The sequence below is a fragment of the Argopecten irradians genome, chromosome 3 (genome assembly GCF_041381155.1).
Source record: "Argopecten irradians isolate NY chromosome 3, Ai_NY, whole genome shotgun sequence".
In the NCBI taxonomy this organism is placed as follows: Eukaryota; Metazoa; Mollusca; class Bivalvia; order Pectinida; family Pectinidae; genus Argopecten; species Argopecten irradians.
The window spans coordinates 58,475,884-58,498,339 of NC_091136.1; the positions used below are offsets into that span (position 1 = coordinate 58,475,884).

Genomic DNA, 22,456 nt, shown 5'->3' on the forward strand with positions numbered 1-22,456 from the left:
CAAATTATGTGTTTGATTATGTGCAATTACATGTATGTATATTCTTCTCACAAATTTGAATTGTTGACGATATTAAAATAAGATCGTTTTCCATAAAATAAATAAATATTTGTTATTTACAGACGTTTTGAAAGATATTTTGCTGTTGCCTTTAATTGTAAAATGCTGATTAAGTGTTATACATAATGATCTGCTTTTCAGGTTTGCTGAATTGATTTGATATACATTAAACGACCGATATCATATTCTGGTAATATTTGATGTACTTTGTGGCACGTAATTCCAGTATTTATTTATTTCTGCGTTTATATTCAATGTTTCTGCGTTTATATTCAATGTTTCTGCGTTTATATTCAATGTTTCTGCGCTAATATTAACACATTTCGTCGCTTACATCGAGCGGGCGCGCCGAGCCGTGACGGCCGAGCACACGGCTTACACGGGTAAACTTTACCTTGTGAAACGAGACTTACAGTACGTACAGCCGCCAGCCGATTGTACCTGAAAAATAATTATGTTTACAATTCTCTTTTCCCCTTTAAAAATACATATACCCTAATTATCCTATTCTCCTACATGTATATTTTGTTGTTTTCTTTCCCGCGTCTCGTCATTTGAGCTATGCATTTTGCATCTTTTTTCGGAAGAGTTCCGATATGAGCGGTAACAAATGTACACGGGGATTAACTATGACAAACAAATTATGTGTTTGATTATGTGCAATTACATGTATGTATATTCTTCTCACAAATTTGAATTGTTGACGATATTAAAATAAGATCGTTTTCCATAAAATGAATAAATATTTGTTATTTACAGACGTTTTGCTGTTATCTTTAATTGTAAAATGCTGATTAAGTGTTATACATAATGATCTGCTTTTCAGGTTTGCTGAATTGATTTGATATACATTAAACGACCGATATCATATTCTGGTAATTATTTGATGTACTTTGTTGCACGTAATGCCAGTATAGAGGCCAAACTTAACTGGTGAACTAATACGATAAAATTTAATTCATATTATTGTCAGAAACAATTATACATATATGTTTCTGATTAAATACATGTTTAGTTTTAAGAAGTATTCGTCAATTATTTATAATAAAATTATAAATAGTATACACGTGTCAATTTTCAGTTGTTTTTATTCATGCTAAAGATATATAATTCGTAATATATAAATGCGTATTTTCGAGTGTTCATGGGTCTTTTTGTGATATTTGGGTAGCCATGAAAATGGCTTTTTTTATAAAGGATTGGCTGATTATAAGATCAAGCCCTCATGTGTCTGATGGCCCGGTCAATGCTGTTGGAGAAAGCAACTTCCGCCGACGGTTTCAGGTGTGTACCATCTTTAGCTCGGATTGAGGTTGTCTTCAACAAGTCTCTGTCGTGTTGCCAAATGATGTCAGGGTGTTGTTTCTTCATCATTCTGTTGATAAGTGATGCGGTCTTGTTGAATTTGCGATCGTGTCTCGGAAAAAGCTCGCCGAACATCACCACTTCTACACCCTGGGCGATAAACAGTTGATGGATTTCTTGAAGAAGTCCAATTGTACGGGCCGTTGACTGGTCAGCGATGTCATTTTCGCCTATCTGTACAAAGACGGAGTGATAGATGGAAAAATCTTCGGCTAGTACGATGTCTCTCAGCTGTCAAAGCTTCAAACCACCTCGTCCGAAGGCATGGAATGACCAATTGGGTAGTGGTATTTCTTCTTTTCTCCATCGGGCGATGAGGCGTCTGATAAAGCTGTGACCGAGGATGCAGGTCTTCTTGGTGTCGCTGAACAGGTATCGGTAGGTTGCTTCTTGAAAGGTATTCATGTTGTATGATACTATAAGGATTGTGTGAGGGAGTATTTATAGCCTTGGCCACTGATATTTTTTGTCGGAATGACAAAGACTATAAAATCAAAACAAGATTCCGGCAATTAAGAAGTTTAATTGGTCATTAAAAAGATCACTCTTTCTCACAATTGTTTTTTTTTTTTATTTGATATTACATAATTACATGTTTGACTTAAATAAACAATGGTGATATACTGTCTTTGCTAATTAGTCAGTGTTATGGTAAAGGTTTTTACTACTACCCTAATTACGAGGCCATGCCCAGGCCTATGTTATTACAACGAAGCGAACTTAGCTTGGTCATGTATGATTTCTTTTGTGTCGTCAAAGAGAGGTACTCTGGATACGACCATAAGGAGAGTAGTATAGGGAGCTGTATTCATCGATTGGTTAAATGATAAAACGTGTATATTTCTTCATATTCCAGTTTACACATAATGGTAGTGAGCTGTTTCAACGATTGTATTTTTTAAAAATTATTATTTCTTTGTCGATTAACTTATTGAATCTGAAACTTAACGACATACATTAATTTTTTATACGTTTCTGATTCAGTATGCATTTTTTATACTCGTGACGTCGTTACACCTAAAAATATCTTTAAAAGGGTTTTTTTCCTAATATTACTATCACTGGACAATATTAAAAACGTCTTTAAAAGCAACTGGTTAGCTGGGGATATTTGTTAGATCTATGTACAACTCGTTATAGGAAATGACATCGGGATATACCGGTGTCTGTATTAATCATCATATCTTATTTCTAAAAAAGAGACACAAAAGTGAAAATAATATTGGTTTGAATAAATATCCTGATGAACCGTCATGGCACGAATCGAATAAAGCACTAATAAGACGGTCACATAATAACAGAATTTTCATACAATTTTCAGTTTAAGAGCACACCTTTCGAAACCCAGTTACTGGGAGTTATCATAGCTGGCATGTTATGTATTACACCATAAAATACACATTAACATGGAATATTGTGTCAACACAAACCGACCAACAGCTAGCAATTTTTTCAAGGCTATATTTAGTGCGTGACTTAATCGATACACAACGTCACTATGATAAACATAAAATATCATATGAACGATCACTGTGCTATACATTTGTTAAAAATTATATACTCAAAATGCTAATCAACGAAAGACAGAGACTAGATTGTCAGTGAAGTTCGGGAAGACCCTTTTTAACCCAGTACACTTTAATGGGGGTTTACAAAGAATGAACTTTACAAAAAAAAAACCTTATTGCCAGTATATGTTCTTCTCTCTCTGTCAGGTGAATTATATTACCTGTACATTTACTTATATGTTGTCGCCATAGATACACCTCTCAGGTGTACTGTGTACCGCACACGTGTCATCCGACTAATTAACTCCACAGATAACGGACGCCGTGGACAAATTTAGCTATATTGGGGCCATCCTGACACCACGGGTAGGAGCTAGCTAGCGGTACCCTGCGGGGTTACGAAGGGGATGCGTATGCATTTTGGGGAGCTCGAAGTGAGAAAAATGGCCGACGATAGTTGTATACACTTTTTCAATGCGATCATATGTGTATGATTTTTAACACCAGAAACACAGTCATACAGCTACCTAATAATTTAATGAGACCATAGTATATATAGTTTCATATGTAGTGTATGTCTAATTTCTGTGAGCACTTTTTCACACCGCGGTCGCTTATAATAAGATGATAGTATGATACTAAGGATTTTTGTCTAAAATACATCCTTGATGATACCAAGGACGTATGTGAGGTGAATAAGTCACGCTGGGTTTTGGGCAAGTACGACGTAGGAGCTTTTGCGTTTGTGTACTGACCGTGACGTTGGGAGACGACTGATTTTCCGTTGATATCCGCCGGCGCAGCCTTTGATGTAGCTTGTGGGTGCGAGGGTTACCGTCTTACTTTCTGAAGCGTCATTTCATGAGTTGTCGTATTTTTTTAACAAAAATTTAAGACATATCTTCTAAATCTTCCGTCCTTAAAGCAAGTACTAAACGTTGTGAAATTTTATTAACTTTACATTGGTGTTTCGTTGGACTCGATTTCCCGGTTCGTTACGCGTGGTGTTTAGTAGGGTAAAGAGACAGTTCTCACTTATAAATCCTTGATGATACTTTTGACGATGTTGGGATACAAAATGGGGGTGGTTTCAGGGGTGGTTTCAGAACCAAGTATTTATGAATTGGCATATATAATCATTGACACACACGCCATATTGCAAGTCAGCAATTTTAGGAGATTCACGTAACAGTACATCCGGGTACTCGGTAATCTGTACACATTTACATTTTTATTATGATAAAATGGTGCGTTAGTCCGATAACTATTAGGCCTAAATCAAGTTCAAAAAGTGTTAATAAAATACGGAACACGATTACATACAATTGTATATACAAGGATTTATAAGCATTTATAAGCATTTATAATTCCATGATATATTTAAAGGATTTGTGCAGTCAAAAATGATAATTTCAGTTTATGCTGGAAATGGCTTTATTAGACCGTGTAGAAACCTCTCCGTGCCGCGCGCGACCGGAATAACCTGTAAACCGCCGATATCGAGGTCAAATTTTCTGACCGCCCGATTATGCATATTTTCTAGCCCTAAACCGTGTGACGTCACAATAGTCCGTGGCTTATTGCTGTACTTTAACTGATGTGCTATCACTTACATCGACGGTCACAGGAAAAGCCGATCAAAGATTTTTTTATGATTACTTTTGAGTGAAGTTAATCGTACAATAACTTTGTCTCGAATATAAATAACTAAAAGAGTGAAATTCGATGTTTCAAATACTCTAATTTGTGCTCTAATAGCAGGTATCCACACAGAAATAAAAGTTTCCGATTTTTTGTCGAGGAGTTCAGCAACGAATACGCAGTCTGTATCTTTGATACATTGTGAATTGCAAAGTTTGTGACTGTAGAATGAAATTTTACGTAACAATTGAAGAAATTCTTGATTAAAGCATCAAGGATATGATGCTTGACATATGTACACACCGATGATTTATCATTACAAACATTGTGTTGTGTGATGCTAACCGAATAAATCGAGATACATTTATTACAATACCGTTAAACGTTTCAACATGTGATAGAAAGAATTTACTTTCGATATTATAAAAGATCTAAATATTGAGATATTAAGCAAAACAAACTATTTTTTTCAGACCGTGCGGTCGCTTTCAATTTTTAATCGATATACTAGTAGATACACCGACATTATAGATATATAATTAGCCATGCCTTTGGTTTGATGGTTATGTAATACCTTGACCAGGATGTTGTTTACCTGTACACAACGCCATTCATCGAACTCACCTGTAATTACCTGGCCGCGGGCAATTTGCTATTCGGTGGACTATATCGGGTATTTGCTATTGTCTTACTGTCAATCAGGTTAGGACATCCGTTAATTGGATTGTGATTTGAATTATGGAAACCCCGTACATCTATGCTCTAGGTTTTTTTATTGTCACCTCCATTTTTAGAATGAAGATGTAAAAGCAAATGGAAATAAAATATACCTGATCATACCTAGGAATACATATTACATACACATATATATATATGTCGTACGCAGGTAAAACAAAAATGGAAGGTGACTTATTCAGAAACAAAAATGGTTCTAAGAACTAGTTCAACTAAAGGTTTAACCTTAAAAATTATTCCAGTCTAGACTGTAATTACGGAATCGTGGCATATAGCAATCTCCAGTAATTTCTAAGGTATTAGTAAAAATTCTAAGCATGTATTTTCACCGTTTCGAATCTTAATGTACATGTATAGTCATACAAGAAGGGTTACAACATTATCACACTAAATATACTTATTTAAATATCACTTAGTATATTTTTAAAAAGGTACAAGATATTATATCTATTTTTAATGCCCTTATACGAATAATTTCAATTTTCATTTGAACACTGTATGTGGTTACTTTTTGGATTATACGATAAATGTTCATATATCATACTATTAAATCTCGGTATGATATACAAAACGGTCGACAATGAATATACTATTAAGGATTTAGTATAATTTTGAAATAATGAATTTAAATCTACACTTAAACTGTAATATAGGAACATATATCAGAAATACCATTGATGTATTTCTGCTTTTTAGTAAACGTTATGGATAAAGTTTCAAAGGCAACAATATAGATATACATATTATTTTCGGTATAAGTTTGGTACTGTAACTCCAATATCACATAACTGATAACCGTCCACATTTTATTTTTACTCAAAAACGGTGCCGTGTTTGCATCATATCGTTATAGCAGAAGTTTGAATGAAATAAAAACACGGATTCTAGATATATTCATGCTAAATTTTGGGATTTTACTCGTAAAAAGATAGTGTTACATTATACTTTTTTTTTATTACACTGAAATTTACATCATATGCTATCTAAATCTCAGTCCAGACTGATCCGAACATCATTTTGATATCGCTATCAAATTGGACTGATTATCTAATCTAAAGTTAAATATATGCTTGTTTGAATTTTTGAAGTGGTGTAAATGGAATGTTTTGAAACTGAAAATATCTACATCATAAAGCTAGAATAACCATTTACTCGAAAAACTCAAATTGTAGATCTAACGTATACGTATATATGCTGTATACATGTATAGTACTAGGCTTACCTTGCGTCACGGCTCGGCGCGCCCGCTCGATGTAAGCGACGAAATGTGTTAATATAAACGCAGAAACATTGAATATAAACGGAGAAACATTGAATATAAACGCAGAAATAAATAAATACTGGAATTACATGCAACAAAGTACATCAAATATTACCAGAATATGATATCAGTCGTTTTATGTATATCAAATCAATTCAGCAAACCTGAAAAGCAGATCATTATGTATAACACGTCACCGTACCCCATTTGGTACACGACCCCTTTTGGTACAAAATTAGGGTTTTCCCCTCTAAAATCCTAGTTACTGTGTTTTGTTATTTATACTATTGTGATATGAAAATACAAGTATAAAATGACAATTTAAGCTCAAATTTGACTTCGATCGTCTAGATTATATTCCTATAAGCCTACATCGAAATGGGCGAAATGGCCGTAAATGTTAGCAGTGGGTGCCGTTGAGCCATTCGACGGCTATTTTATGCTACATTGTTATCCGTTTTCATCTAAAGTAAACGCATTAAATAAATCTCTATATCACTAAAATTCTTCGGATATCATTTTCATAACGATACCTCTTTTATTAGCGCAGATACGCCACTTTTCTTAGTGTAACACCGCAATTCAAAAATCCCGCTTCGCCATTTTTGTTTTTACTACCAATGCGCATGCCTCAACGTTGCTGACTAAAACGATCTACCAGGCCAGGTGCTCAGTTGGGGGTTTAATGAGATCCGGATTTATAGCAAGGATATGTATTATGTGTTGGTGTCAATTATTACTTTCTGTCTATTAATCATTAAGATTGTAAGATAACCTACATGTACACCATATGATTTTTTGTCTTAAATAAAATGAGATAATCAAACAACAGACCATTGACATTTCCCCAAGACAATGACATACAAATGTACTCAGTACAGATACATGTAACTTAATGTAAGCAGTATCTCAGTAGATTTTTTTAAAGTGGTTCCTCAAAATTATAAAATGACTTAATCCAGATTTGCAGGCAAATACTATTTCATTGTTAATAGAGTTCATTACACAAAAAAAGCAATAAACTGGATCAGTGTTGAGAATCACCATGGGGATTTAATGTCACATGCAGTCATGGAAAAAATATAACATTGAACTTACATGTACATCCTAGATCTTTCATTATATAGAAGACATTGCTCACAAATATTTCATTTATTCTCTCTCTCCATCTTTTCTATTTACATTAAAAAGGTAGTTGTATTCTTGATTTAAAGTTGCAATGTTATAAAATATAAATATATAGATATAAAAATTCTTAAACAGGTATGACAAATTCTGCATTTCTGAAAACTGTGTTTAGGAATCAATATTGATATACCAACCAAAATATGGTCAGTGCATAGCATCAAAACTAATATCAATGTGAGGCCATGTATACACATACATGTATAGATAATTCATATTCCAATTGCAAGTGATCCTGAATTGAACAAACGTGGATCATTTATTTTCATCTGTAACTTGTAAGAAGATATTGTAAGAATTGTAATTGTGTGTTCAGTATTGTTGTGTTTAAATGAAACTGTACTACCTCCTTAGGCCCTATTGCATCCATTTTTATCCACTAATGAACTTAATATGCAATTATACAGTGTACCTGCATGTATTACCTAGTACCTACAAGTATAAATGTACATGTACCAGGTATATATTGCCTGTACCTATACTATTACCATGCATACTCTATATTGTGATTCCCAGTATTATAACTTTAAAGAAAGAACAAATTGATATATTAATGAGTGCTGTAATGTATTTACTGAAAATTAACAAGCATAATTAGGGCAATTCCAGTTATAAACTAGATCTTTTTTCTTAAAAATCATACTTAATTTCACAGTAAAACCATTTTCTGAGACATTCACGTCTTCATATAGGTTTGCATATGGCAATATGTTCCAAAATTATTGTGCTAAATGCTGAATGCTGCAGTTTTCCAATGAACAAAAGAAATTTTGTAACAGATGATAAACTCAGGAAATAAAAAAAAAATATTATGGTTTCCATGCATTTAATACTGTCTGGTTTTTACATATAGAAAAGGTATGTGTAGCCTCAAGAAATTCTTCTTATATTATGGGGGTTTCCATACCTGCAACATAAACAAAATAGAAAATTAGACATGAAAAATTATACCAGGTACAGAGCTATTGATTATAGGGTATCTTTGTTCTATAGGGAACAAAATGCACCATGTACAGGTAAAAATACAATATTATTGCATTGACATGACCATTATGAGGACTTTTCTTAACCTCTTATTTGTGGTCTTCCAGTAAAAATGGACAGGATATATTTATATATATCATTCCCTGTATAATTTTACCATTTTACAGATAAACTCCCAGGTAAAAATGATTTACATGTAGATAATTAATTACATATAATAAGTTAACAGAAGGAAGGATATCTAGTCATTGGTGATTTATATACCCAGTAATTGAATAGAATGGTATTTGTTTTACCATAAAAATATCTATATATGCTATAAAATAATTATACATGAATCACATGTATTTGAATCCTCTTAATAAATTAATATGGGAAAATTTAAATATGTAATGTTTTGTAATGCAAACCTTTTAAAATAAAAAATGGAAGATTATAACAAAATTGAGTTGTAAAAAATTAAAACAGAAGAGTGTATAAATTCATTTTGTATTGTAATTTATAAAATTATTTCTAAATATCATACATACATAATACATAATAACATTTTTAATTACCCAATATACCTACATGTATTTATCTATGATTTTGTTTAATTTTTCATATAAATAACATTTATTAACAAGTTCTCAACCTCATGATACAGTTGCATAACAAGATTTTCAGCAAGTATGTACTATTATGCATTAGCTGTGTATTGAGGGCTAAATGAAGTCTTATCAAATTAAATACATGCACATTATAAGGTTATATACATTTTACATACAAACAGTTCTGAACAAGCTCTTTTTTCACAATATGTAATGTACACTACATGGTGCAATTGATAAAATCTTATAAAACCAGATACCATATCTTATAATTATGTTCTATTTGCTTTATTTCTAATGCTTCATTTGGAGAATGGATACTGGATAGATCTATAGTATAGGCCTAGTTATAATATGGACTGTTTAGGCATGTTATTTCAAATTTTATATGCAAATGAGCAGGTGCTTGTTTCGTTTTGATAACATATTTTAAAAAGTTTTGAAAATTGGTATTTACCGGGATTTATAGATTGCAGAATATTCTGAAACAGGTATGTTCTATTTTAAATCAGTTTATATGAAGAAGTGTAGTGGATATTCCTCATATTTCAATTGTAACACCAAACCGTTTTTCAATTTCACTGAAAAATACGGGAAATGACTCGCCAGATTAGGTAGTGTTTTGAATGGCGGTACTTTTTAAATAATCGTCGGTAAATATCAAAGACAGTCACACAGAATGATGAATGAATACCATACCTTTCCATCAAAGTGCATAAATTAAAATTTCAGCATATAAATCGAGAATCTCAAAGCAAAACGTCCCGTGTACCAAAAGGGGTCCGCTCGCTGTATCAAAACCGGAAGTGACGTAGTGAGGAATAAAACCGGTCTATTTTTAGCTTGCAGTTACGACGATAATTTTTTTTATTGTGGACGTACACCCCAGAGGCAGTCCTTGTCAGAAACTGACAAACATTGAATCACAAGGAATGCATATTAAAAATATCGCAAAAAATATGTCAAATTTGTACCAAATGTGGTACGGTGACGTTACTTCATTATAAATTTTATTATAAATAATTGACGAATACTTCTTAAAACTAAACATGTATTTAATCAGAAACATATTATGTATAATTGTTTCTGACAATATGAATTAAATTTTATCGTATTAGTTCACCAGTTAAGTTTGGCCTCTATACTGGCATTACGTGCAACAAAGTACATCAAATAATTACCAGAATATGATATCGGTCGTTTAATGTATATCAAATCAATTCAGCAAACCTGAAAAGCAGATCATTATGTATAACACTTAATCAGCATTTTACAATTAAAGGCAACAGCAAAATATCTTTCAAAACGTCTGTAAATAACAAATATTTATTTATTTTATGGAAAACGATCTTATTTTAATATCGTCAACAACTCAAATTTGTGAGAAGAATATACATACATGTAATTGCACATAATCAAAAACATAATTTGTTTGTCATAGTTAATCCCCGTGTATATACACATATTTTACACGTAACCTAGACAGTTATTCATTTGTTACCGCTTGACAGTTATTCATTTGTTACCGCTCGTATCGGAACTCTTCCGAAAAAAGGTGCAAAATGCATAGCTCAAATGACGAGACGCGGGAAAGAAAACAACAAAAGATAGGAGAATAGGATAATGAGGATATATGTATTTTTAAAGGGGAAAAGAGAATTGTAAACATAATTATTTAACAGGTACAATCGGCTGGCGGCTGTACGTACTGTAAGTCTCGTTTCACAAGGTAAAGTTTACCTGTGTAAGCCGTGTGCTCGGCCGTCACGGCTCGGCGCGCCCGCTCGATGTAAGCGACGAAATGTGTTAATATTAGCGCAGAAACATTGAATATAAACGCAGAAACACTGAATATAAACGCAGAAACTCTTAATTCTATCGCCGAATCTGTTAATTTCACCGTCGCATCGGAAAAGTTTGGCGATTCCCAACCTCCGACAATGTAGCAATAAATAGCCGTGCACGTAACGAAGTTGGGTAATTGTGACTGATACCCTCTGTTATTCGACCGTCAGCCGTCACGACCCACGGCGGACAGAAAAATACTTAATTTTACGGCAGAAATACTTAATTTTATTAATCGAATTGGAATTCTGAGGAAGAGTCTTAATATAAAGAGTTAATACTGAATAAAAAAGCACATATGCTAATCCTGCCGAAACTTGTTAAAAATTAAGTATTCTGCCGTTATTCTAACAAGTTTCGGCAAGATTAACATATTTTGGGTTACCAGTGCATGGCTATAGAAAATCTGGTTGATCTATGTAAAATCTTATCATGTTGGTCCTATTGGCTATGCAATTTTGACATAAACTTCTTTTATTCTGCATCCATCAACAAATTCTGATTTTGATCTATATTTAGTGAAATGCTTGACAAGGATAAATAATAAAATTCATTATGAAAAATTTGTAAATTTAGCACTTTCCATTGTTTTTTTTGCTGCTAGTATTACAAAACCCTTAGAAGCATTGCAATCAATTTTATGGTCCTTTTATTTTTGAAATGATACATGTACATGTATGTGATGATATAACAGGTCTATGAAAAAATGACTGGGGACATATAATTTTCTTTCTCTGTAGTAATTTTACCAAACCCTATCTTTACAGCTTGGAACTGGCTACCTGAAGCATGTATTTGCTGTGTTTGACAGAATTGGGTATGCTGTTGGTGACAGCGAGTCCAAGTGGGACGTGCTCTGGTCACATGAATATCCCTTTGAAACTTTATCAAAGAAACTAGCAGACCTTAAGCCACATCAGAGGGTAACTATACACAGTTTCAGCCACAGGGACCTGGCACGATTTTATTAAACTAACAGTATACATATATATATTATAGTATCAAGGGTATGAACTCGGCGGTCTAGAAAAACGGACCTATTTTTTTAAAACCGTGATTATTTTAATAAATGGATTATATACAACATTGACGGATATCTTACCTTAAAAAGAAATAATTTATATTTCCATTGAGTGCTTGATGAACAAAATTGGCCAAGTATTGACGAAGTTATGGCTTGATGAATTGGGAAATTTACGAAAAAAATGCTAGGTAGACATTTCCCTGTCCGGTCGAAATGTCGTCTCGGCTCTAATGGGTACCTCAAAAACCAAGCCAAAATCACAAAATCTACGCTTGTGGTGGTAAACAGTACCCATAACTGTATTCATCCACAATCTCCTTTGGAGTTGTCATGACCCGTACTTTGTAGATACTCCATTTAAACATCGTATAGCTCTGTTACTTTAACCGTCACCGCCATGTTCATTTGTTTTTCGGAACGCTTCTCGAGTTTACCCACAAGCACAACACTACATAATTTGCATAATGTAGTCACGATATGTAAAGTGGAGGAGCGTTCCGAGAGAAAAATGAACATGGCGGTGACGGTTAAAGTAAGTGAGCTACACAATGTTTAAATGGAGATTCTACAAAGTACGGGTCATGACACCTCCAAAGGAGATTGTGGATGAACACAGTTATGGGTACTGTTTACCACCACAAGCGTAGATTTTGTGATTTTGGCTTGGTTTTTGAGGTACCCATTAGAGCCGAGACGACATTTCGACCGGACAGGGAAATGTCTACCTAGCATATTTGACATAAATTTCCCGATTCATCAAGCCATAACTTCGTCAATACTTGGCCAATTTTGTTGATGAAGCACTCAACGGAAAGATAAATTATTTCTCTTTAATGTAAAATATCCTTCAATGTTGTATAGAACCAATTTATTAAAATAATCACGGTTTTAAAAAAATAGGTCCGTTTTTTTCGATCGTCGAGTTCATACCCTTGATACTATAATATATACAGTGGACCCGCGATAATCCGGACGCCGGTAGTCCGGAAAACTCACAATCCGAACAGAAATGTCAGGGAACGGATTTCCGTAACGTTATTTATACTCACTAGTCCGGAAATTCGTATTCCGAATCCGGAACTCCATTTTGGGAACGGAATGTCATTTTCGTTAATAAATTCCCGCAATAATCTGGACAATTTGTTGTCGCCACGTGCCGAGAAAATCCAAGGCCAGCTACAGTCATGTGTACAATACACACAATCACTTGACACTGAGTGTGTTGTCATAACGACGGCTGCCAGGTCATAGCCACGGGCGTTTACCTGAACACCTTTCACACGGGTACATGCAGTCATGTAACGGTTCATTGGTTTTCTATAGGAGATCAAACTTCAGTGTTGTTATTGAGATACGCAATATATGTTTAGCCACACACTTTTAAACATGCAGTTTGAGCTTGGGTACGGGTACATATGCTGTAGATACCTTACTTGTTTCGCATGCAGAATATATCGCTATGAGTATCGAATGCAATAAAGTGAGATAATACTCACAAAATTAATAAGAATTTTAAATGTATGTGAATCTATTCGAATTCATCGCCTATGGTATAAGATATAAAGGCTACGGCATATGCCATTTACACGTGTGTGACATTGTGCACGAAGTTAGACGTGAACGGGCGCGTGGTTGTTACAAACGTCTGTTAGTCAGAAAGCAAAGACTTGTGGAAATGGTCATTAAAAACACACATTATACAAAATAACAATTATATGAGTTCATAAAATGTTCACAACTATTTGTTATCATAGTTTTTTTTATGCCAAGAACGTAGATGATATTGATCCTTTGTTAGGCAATTTGCCGTACGATAGATCAAGAGTGGGATACGTAGCTATATGCATACATAGTACACAATTAACAATGGCTTTAGGTTTCGTATTTTGAAGAAGAAATACGTTTATTCAATATTTTTAACGTAATGATATAAAAATACCTATAAATCATAACAAACGAAGTATTAATTATGATACACGTATATTACATAAAAGCCTATCATCGATTATCAAGGTCAAGGGGAGTAACTTGTACGTGCCAATTTAATTGACTAAGAACACGGAATTCGCTGATACTTAAAAAGATGTATACTGGGATGAACACCTGTGAAAATCTTATAAGCTAAAATTCATTGAATTTCTAAAACATTTCAAATTATACATGATCGTATTCATGGGGCAAAATCTGTCATTCAATTTCAATATTTTTCTACCTGAATGTTATTTTTTTCATGTGTTTAGCTATTTCTGAACCTATGTAGTTGCAATTGTTGAAATGTGGAAGAATTTCTTATTCAATAGTCTGAAAAATATTGAAATATTTCATACCATGATCGCTAATCTTGAATGCACGATAATGGTAATTTCAACGAACACTCCATGTTGAATATGGCTAAACGTCTCATTTATAAACTTGTTCCAAGAATGACCACCTATTCACAAAATTGATTCGCTTATAAACTAGTTGTATGTGAATACTTAGGCTCTCAGTAACTCTATCGTGTAATACCATAGTTGAGTCCGAACCTCGGATTAAATGAGGGATTTATTATTAAATGCTTCCCAGCTATTTTATATGATTTTATGGAAAATAGCAAGAAACAACAAATTAATATTTTTGAGTTGAGGCATCACTTGTATAAATACCAATCAAAAATGTAACAGTGAATCAAAAATAGCATTACAAAATGAAGAATGTTTTATTTATATGATTATATCACCACTCCAAGTTGACATATTATATTAGGTCACAGACTTGATTAGGAAAAATGTCTTCCAATGAGCATAAGGAATTGGGACATTTACTATTCAAAACGAGATTACCTATGCAGAATCTTCACCGTGTATAAATACCGGATTGACCTTCTGACTAAAAAAATACAGACAATAACTGACTGCTACTGACCTATAGGCCATGAAGTTGTATCAAATGTTTTCTATTCTAATTTGGATTCCACTGCAGGCTGATGAAATATCAAAGGTATGTTGAATCTTTTTATATACCCACGCATAAAAATTAACTTTTATTCTTCTATCCACTTTGAGATTCATTCATTTATTCATAATAGAAGGTATATCTACCTAAATTGGTTCGTCACGCTCAGCAGCTCGTCAGTTCGAGTTAACTTTCTTGTTACACGCTAATTGTCACAAAACTTCTGATAATTGGATTCCATATTCCAAAATAAATGAACTTTCCCATGTTGTCCACCCCTTCATCCCTAAAACCCTTGTGGACAATACATGCCATTAAACAACTTCTGGTACATTATTAATATAATGCCTGGTAACTTTCTATGCGATTTTGTAAACTTGGGATTATCAAAGTCTTGTATACATTACGAAGCGATTTGATGTTTACTGATATTCTCTCCATAGATTTACATTGTATTATGGATATCAATATACGGATTAATCCCAATGCAGGATTTAATTTTGTTCTATATGCATTTGATAAGCCTTCATTTGACAGTCAAATCTTATAATGTTCACAATTTCAAAATGCACTTCTACAATCCTTAGGTTACAAGCAAATTAGCCATTTTTGTTCACCAACGTTCAAATTATTATTTTATAACACCCACAGTTGCTAGTCAATGTTCAATTTTCGATAGGGTGTGATGTTGGTGACTTACCATTCAGTTTTCAGGTGTACTGAATAACCTAAGCTAACATCCCCCATTTTACATGTAGCGTACTAAGTGGAATGCATATTAATTGAATTACACGGGAGGGAAGGATCGTGTCATCATATCTGGATAGTTATAACTTATTTCATTTTGAACAGTTTTACTGTCTCAGGAGAGTGGCATACTAAAGGACCACTTTATTTATTTAGGGGAATATGACAGAATTGCTATTCTCAAATTTCACGAATATGCAATGACCGTAATATTATTTCGTAATCTATGGTTTGTTGACACAAGCAATCCCCCACCTGATGGCTCCCTTTACAACAATATTGGCACCACTCCAGGATCTCTCTTCAAATTGAAACTGACCTTAATGCCTCATGTCCACACCCAGGATCTCCTAACCTAATATAAAATACATCAGAACTTTTCCGGTCAAATTGACTTATTCGGCAAGTTTGTCCAAAATCACACGTTCGACTTGTAAGACTTTTTGTCGAAAAATTCACACCATTGGGGCCCTCAAAAATGGACTCTAATTCTCGACGTCTGTTATCGCTTTCCTCTAAACTACATTGTCAACAACACCAGTGTGACCTAGCCTAATGACAAGAGATATAAACAACTTTTATGTATAAAAGGCTATGATAAATACTTACCCCCCCGCCGTTTTATAAGTCTACCACTTTTTTGACTAGACCCACGTTGATACGTATATGTAAAGTAGTCTAATCCACCTTTGCATGGAAAGTTGCCATTTATATGATTTGGTAATAAGTTCTATAAGGCCAAACTCGATGCCGATGTTGTTTTATGCGGTAGTATACCAAATACCAATTTATATGGATATTTGATATCGTAGTTAATTAACAATAACTATACTCAGAAGGCATACGAGATTACAACATGATGTGAATAACGGGTTTTTAAATGACAAACGATGTTCGGCTATGAATCCTCAATTAACGTAGCAGTTTAAACATGTAAGGTGCATAAAGCTGCGTTAACATTATGAATAACAATTACATGATAACTACGGAAGGGGTGAATGCCAATTCAGACTAGGTAAAGTGACATTAAGCCAAGGATTGTAGGCGGGATATTTTAGGTTTATGGTTCAACGTGTAATAGAATTATATACTCAGGACACACCAACAATGGTGAGATAATGGATTATCCGATGTCCACATAAAGCTGTACTGCAAATTAAATTGAGAATTTCTGTTTGCAAAATAATTTGATAAATCCAACAGAAAAAGTCGTTCGCTGTATTAAGCATCATAACTTGTGGCGAGAATCGATTTCTAGCCATTTTTTCTGTCTTCGAATTCCTATGTATGATAGTGGTCGTTCGGATTAACCAGGCAATTCATTAGTAATATAAAGCATATACGATTTCCATTGCTCATCAGCAATAAACTCGTTAAACGAAATAAGTCGGATAGCGGAAATCCATGAAAGAAATGAGAAAATTTGTAAAGTAGGCTTTTGTACCATAATAGGACTTACGGCGCGAACGTCATGAAACGCAATTCTGGTGCGGTTATACATCTAGCTGAGGTGAGACAAATTTCTATAGTACCTGAGGTCAGTAAACAGATGACCTATTATCATACATCTTTGGCGGCCAGTATAGAAACTTCACAATTTTTATTCGGTTTACGATCTTTGAAATCAGAAAACTAATATGAAACTCAAATGTCAAACTGGAACTTGTTTTAAGTAATAGTGACAAGAAACTTCATTAGATGGTTAAGTATAAGCCATTTAGTGTTTTTCATCTTACACTGATTATCGAATTAGGCGTAATTGTCACATGAGATGTGATAAACAGTTGATAACCATCGTGTATATACTCTTTTGTTTTGTAGATCGATTTTTTAATAGTTAATAACTGAATTCCTTTTATCATTGAAAAATATTGTATGAGTCCTATTGTCATATCATTCTAGTGAACACAAATCTGCAACTGAATTTGAAAACACTTTAGACTTTCCATTATGTTGATCGTCAAAAACTAATTATATACAGTTGTTTGGAATTCACAAATGTATCGAGTATATACAATCAGTAATTGTTAGTTATTTATATCAAATAAATACCCAGCCCTTAAATATAACAATATGTCTAGACCTTTTCCTAGACAATCAGGGAGTGAATTACTATGGGTTAATTATTGGTCATCGTTTGGCAAGAAGTCATGACAACACGAGAAATTGACAATGAATAATGCACCGTTATCAACCACCATAGTTAATCTCAAATATTTTCTAGATGTTCTGTCATCACATGTTATGCAAAGTGTAAATTTAACATTGGTTTTTGGGTTTCCTGTTCTTCTTAAATGAACAGCGCATATGTCTATTTAAATATATATGAAGTGTTATGTATTATGTTGCATTTACGGATCTTGCCAAGACATGATGTTGACCCTAGTGCTATCTTTCATATTGTTTCTGTGGCATACAGTTACGTTTATTTACAGTTCGATCGTGAAAACCCAGATAATCCTTTGATTGGCCATACTCAGTTATTAAACGTAGCTGATGTCATTTGTGGAATTCCTGAGTGTAATCCATTGAGATGTTCTTTAAATACTGGATAACCTTAATGTGGGATTTATATTTATATTTCATTTATAAACATCTTTTACCTGAGACAAGGTCCGGTTTATCCTTTTGGACTAGTCGTTCTGGTTTGTTTTCTCCCATGAGTAGTTAAGTATTGGATTTTGTTTGACGAATGTTAGAAACAAATAAGCAATGTTGTCGGTAATCAATTCAAAGGTTATTGATTTTGATTTTCAATAACATTGACGTTTGCAAACCTGACCACTCACATTAATGCCATATGTCCAATACATAATCGTTAATCCGACAACTGTCCTAATACTATATGAAACGTCACGAGTAGCCTAGAATTGACCTTTTTAAAAACAAATCGACACATCTATTGCTCTGTTAGTCTAGGAATTACCATTATTACCAGCCTGATCTCGCCACTATACATTTGATAACAAAATTTCAAAGTTTTGTTCAAATTTGACCATTAAAAACCTTTGCGACTAATAAAACTAAATGTGGCCATTCTTGACTTGCTGATACTAAAAGTCAAACTCTTTTAAAGAAGTCTTTATTTAACGGAAATTATATGAAATTGACTCATTTATGAGAGTCCAATCGTGTACAAGTAATGCCGTTTTTCAGGTGGGTCAGCTGGATCATTCCACGTTTGACTCCAAAACACTTGAGCAGCAAAGTGATGTATACCATTTCATTAGATTGGCTATTCCTCAATGGTCTAAGTTGTCTAGATAACAAGTATTTTTGTATGGAAATTCACCAAGTTTAGAAAACCAGCAGATAATGGGCCATACAACGGGGAATTAAGCTTATACATTTACAATTTCTGAGATTCATATACCTGTTAAGGCAGATACCACAAGTTGTATATACAGCAGAAAATTGTCTATAAACCGTGAATCAAGACTTTCACGAGGGATCGCACCTCACCTGGTTTTTTAATATTAGAAAATAGTCAAATGACTCAGACTTTATTGACGGTTGACCCTCACGTAGCATTCGATGGAATCAGCTTTCCATCATTTGTTTAAAGATTTTGAATCGCCAACCGCTTATAAATGATATTGATACATTGAACAATATACTGGTGCTATCCAATGTATATATGGTTTCAGGAGAACAAGTGCGTAATATAGATGGAAAATAGTAGCCGCAAATTGACCCCTTTTGTGCACCTCGCATCTATGCCGTCTTAAGCCCAGATGGGGGTCTAGCCATGATCATTCTGTACAATTTCAAATCCAATACCCTTATACTAAGATAGCTACCATTGCATTATGAAGTGCTCAAATTTCACTCATGTCTTTGTTGGCATGAGAAAGAAGTAACGTTTATATGGAATTAGCCCAAATTGCCCACATTTTAAATCCGTCTGCCTTCAATGTTTTTCCGGTTAGTCAGTGAAACAAATGTACAATATTTGAATCAGCGGTGGAGCATCTACTATAACAATACTGTACACTATTGCATTATGGAGTGCTGATGCTCATGACTTATTTCAGCAGTGATTTATATGGAAATAGTTGTTTGACCAAGCCGCCCTCAGACCCGGGGGGTCTAGCCCCTCATACAGTTGTACATTGTATAAATCCCATATATTGGGATGCTCAAATTGCATTATATTGCTATGCCCAAGAGAAGAATTCGTTGTATATCCCAAATTGACCGCCGCTTTTGGCGCGCCCGGCCCTAGGGCCCTGGGGGGGTCAAGCCCATCTCCTTTGTACAATTTTTGAATCCCCACTCCCATATAAGGATGATACCTATTGCATTATGGAGAAGTGCCTATCCCATGCTTGGTTTCAGAGAAGAGTCGTTTATATGTGGGAAATAGGCCAAATTGACCCCTTCTTGGCCCTACCCCTTCAGGCCCCCTGGGGGAGTCATGAGCCCTATCATTTGGATACAATTTCTACAGTTTAGTAGGCCTACGATAAGGATGCTACAGTCGAAAATTTTGTTGTGAAATCGGACGACCAGCGGTTATGGAAGAAGACAGTCGAATTTGGTTGACGGTCGGGTACCCAACGGCCCACGGACAGTCGCCGGACGGACGGACGACGGACGCGGGGGGTGACGCCATACGGTATTGGCATAAACGTGCACCTTGGTCCTTCGGGACCAGTGTGAGCTAATAATACAGTTACCGGGTGTGTCTTTTTATTTGGTACGTGGTTCTTCCTGATTCATGGATGGTGAATCGGCCTGCTTGGTGCCATCATCTCCACTAGTTTGTGGGAACACTTGAGGGTGGTATATCTCCTGTATCTGGAAAATTTAAGGTGATTCTGTATGTTGTTCATCAGGCTCACACCATACCTGGTGTGACAGTTTCTACTTTTGTTAGTAGACCTTGAGCCTCGTCGCTTTTTGAAGTTCGGCGACTGGCTGTCCCCCCTCTTTTCAAGATAAGCTGTTTCTTTCGTGTACACACTATAGAGTCTGTTGGCGTTATCCTTTCATTGCTTTGGGTGAAATCATTCTGTAAATCTGGCAGTTCCTCCCTCAATGTTTCGCTTTACTGAAGGTAAGTAATCATAAATTCTTGTCTTGGGTTTCCTGCGTTACGTTCTAGAAATATTAGATTTATCAGAATGACAGTCTAAATTACTTTCCTGGGCTGTTCGTTGTTTTGCCTTCAAAGTTGGACCAGAAGTATTTCGCTTCCTTTTCGTTTGTCTCTTTATAACAATAGTGTCACCCTCTGCATTACCAGAATTTTTTCTAGTTTTTGTCGCCGACCTCTCTCGCTGCAGACAGACCTGTGTGGAGTAAAGCTCTCCCTGGGCATTAATCATGGCTGCCGACTGCTGACTGAGACTGTCCAATGACGATTCAGACTGGACATACGGAGGACTAGGTAAACTCACAGTCTCTTTCTGTCTCTTTCTGCTGTGTTCTGTACAATCATTCTGATCGTCAGATAAAACACTTTCTACCGAGCCTCCACTATCAGATTTCTGTAAAAGCTTTCTCTGTCTGTTTCTCCTCGTCTTGTAATTAGCTCCAGTTCTTTTAAGACTGAGAAATTCCTCTCCACTATTTTCATCGGACATATTGTAAACATCACCTTTAGCTTTCGTCTTGACTTCCTTACCAGGGTGTGTGGGTATATCTGTGTATATTGTTCTACGATTGCCATCACCCTTTCGTCTTTACTTCCTCACCAGGGTGTGTGTGGTATATCTGTGTATATTGTTCTCTGACGATCTACCATCACCTTTCGTCTTTACTTCCTCACCAGGGTGTGTGGGTATATCTGTGGTATATTGTTCTACGATTGCTCATCACCTTTCGCCTTTGTCTTAACTTCCATACCAGAATGGGTTGGGATAACTGAATACAGTTTTCTAATTCTACGATTGGGTTGCTATTTTAGTGAGCCTGCTGTTGGTTGTTTATGCTTCTCCGCTGACATCCATTTATCTGTTTCATCAACACAAACATTATCCCCCAATGAGCTCTCCCCCCTGTCAGGAAGATTGTACAGGTTGCGTACTGTGTCATTTACAGCGGGTTTCCATCATCATAACCAAATGGCTGTGTATCAATGGTGTCCTTTGAGCTGTGAGTTGGAACATTATTTGGATTAGTTGAGCTGATTACCCACGAGGTCTCCCAAACTTTTCTAATTCTAATTGTCCCTTGGTTTGTATGGTACAAATTCCTCTTTCCTCTGAAACTGCATAAACCATGTTTCTGAAGTAAAATGGACATAAAAGATAATTCTACTCAAAATTATGATAGACCTTCTAATAATGGATTCTACTGTCGCAGAAAATAAAAGGCATATATTTTAAGCAATTATCGATAACTTCCGTATGGCATCTATGGTCTATGTAGATTCGCCAGATGCTTTGCAGACAATCTTCGTAATGCGTGTAGCTATATAGACCTTTGGATGCATAGGAAGATAGGTTTAATGCTTATATTTACATGTATCAACTCCAGATTTGGGTATCTTCGATAACGTTGTTTAAAGCGTTTAGACACGGGAAAAACCGGTTATCGCAACAACGAGATTAATCAACAAGATGGAACAACC

At 34.9% G+C, this 22,456-nt stretch overlaps 1 long non-coding RNA gene across 1 annotated transcript; it reads right to left on the reverse strand.

The window, feature by feature from the left end:
- Nucleotides 1-8,564: 8,564 nt before the first annotated feature.
- LOC138319218 (uncharacterized) lies at nucleotides 8,565-10,332 on the reverse strand. The gene is made up of 2 exons (XR_011207974.1): nucleotides 10,029-10,332; nucleotides 8,565-8,662 (listed from the first exon to the last, which is right to left on the reverse strand). It is a non-coding gene; the product is annotated as an uncharacterized lncRNA (long non-coding RNA).
- Nucleotides 10,333-22,456: the final 12,124 nt, after the last annotated feature.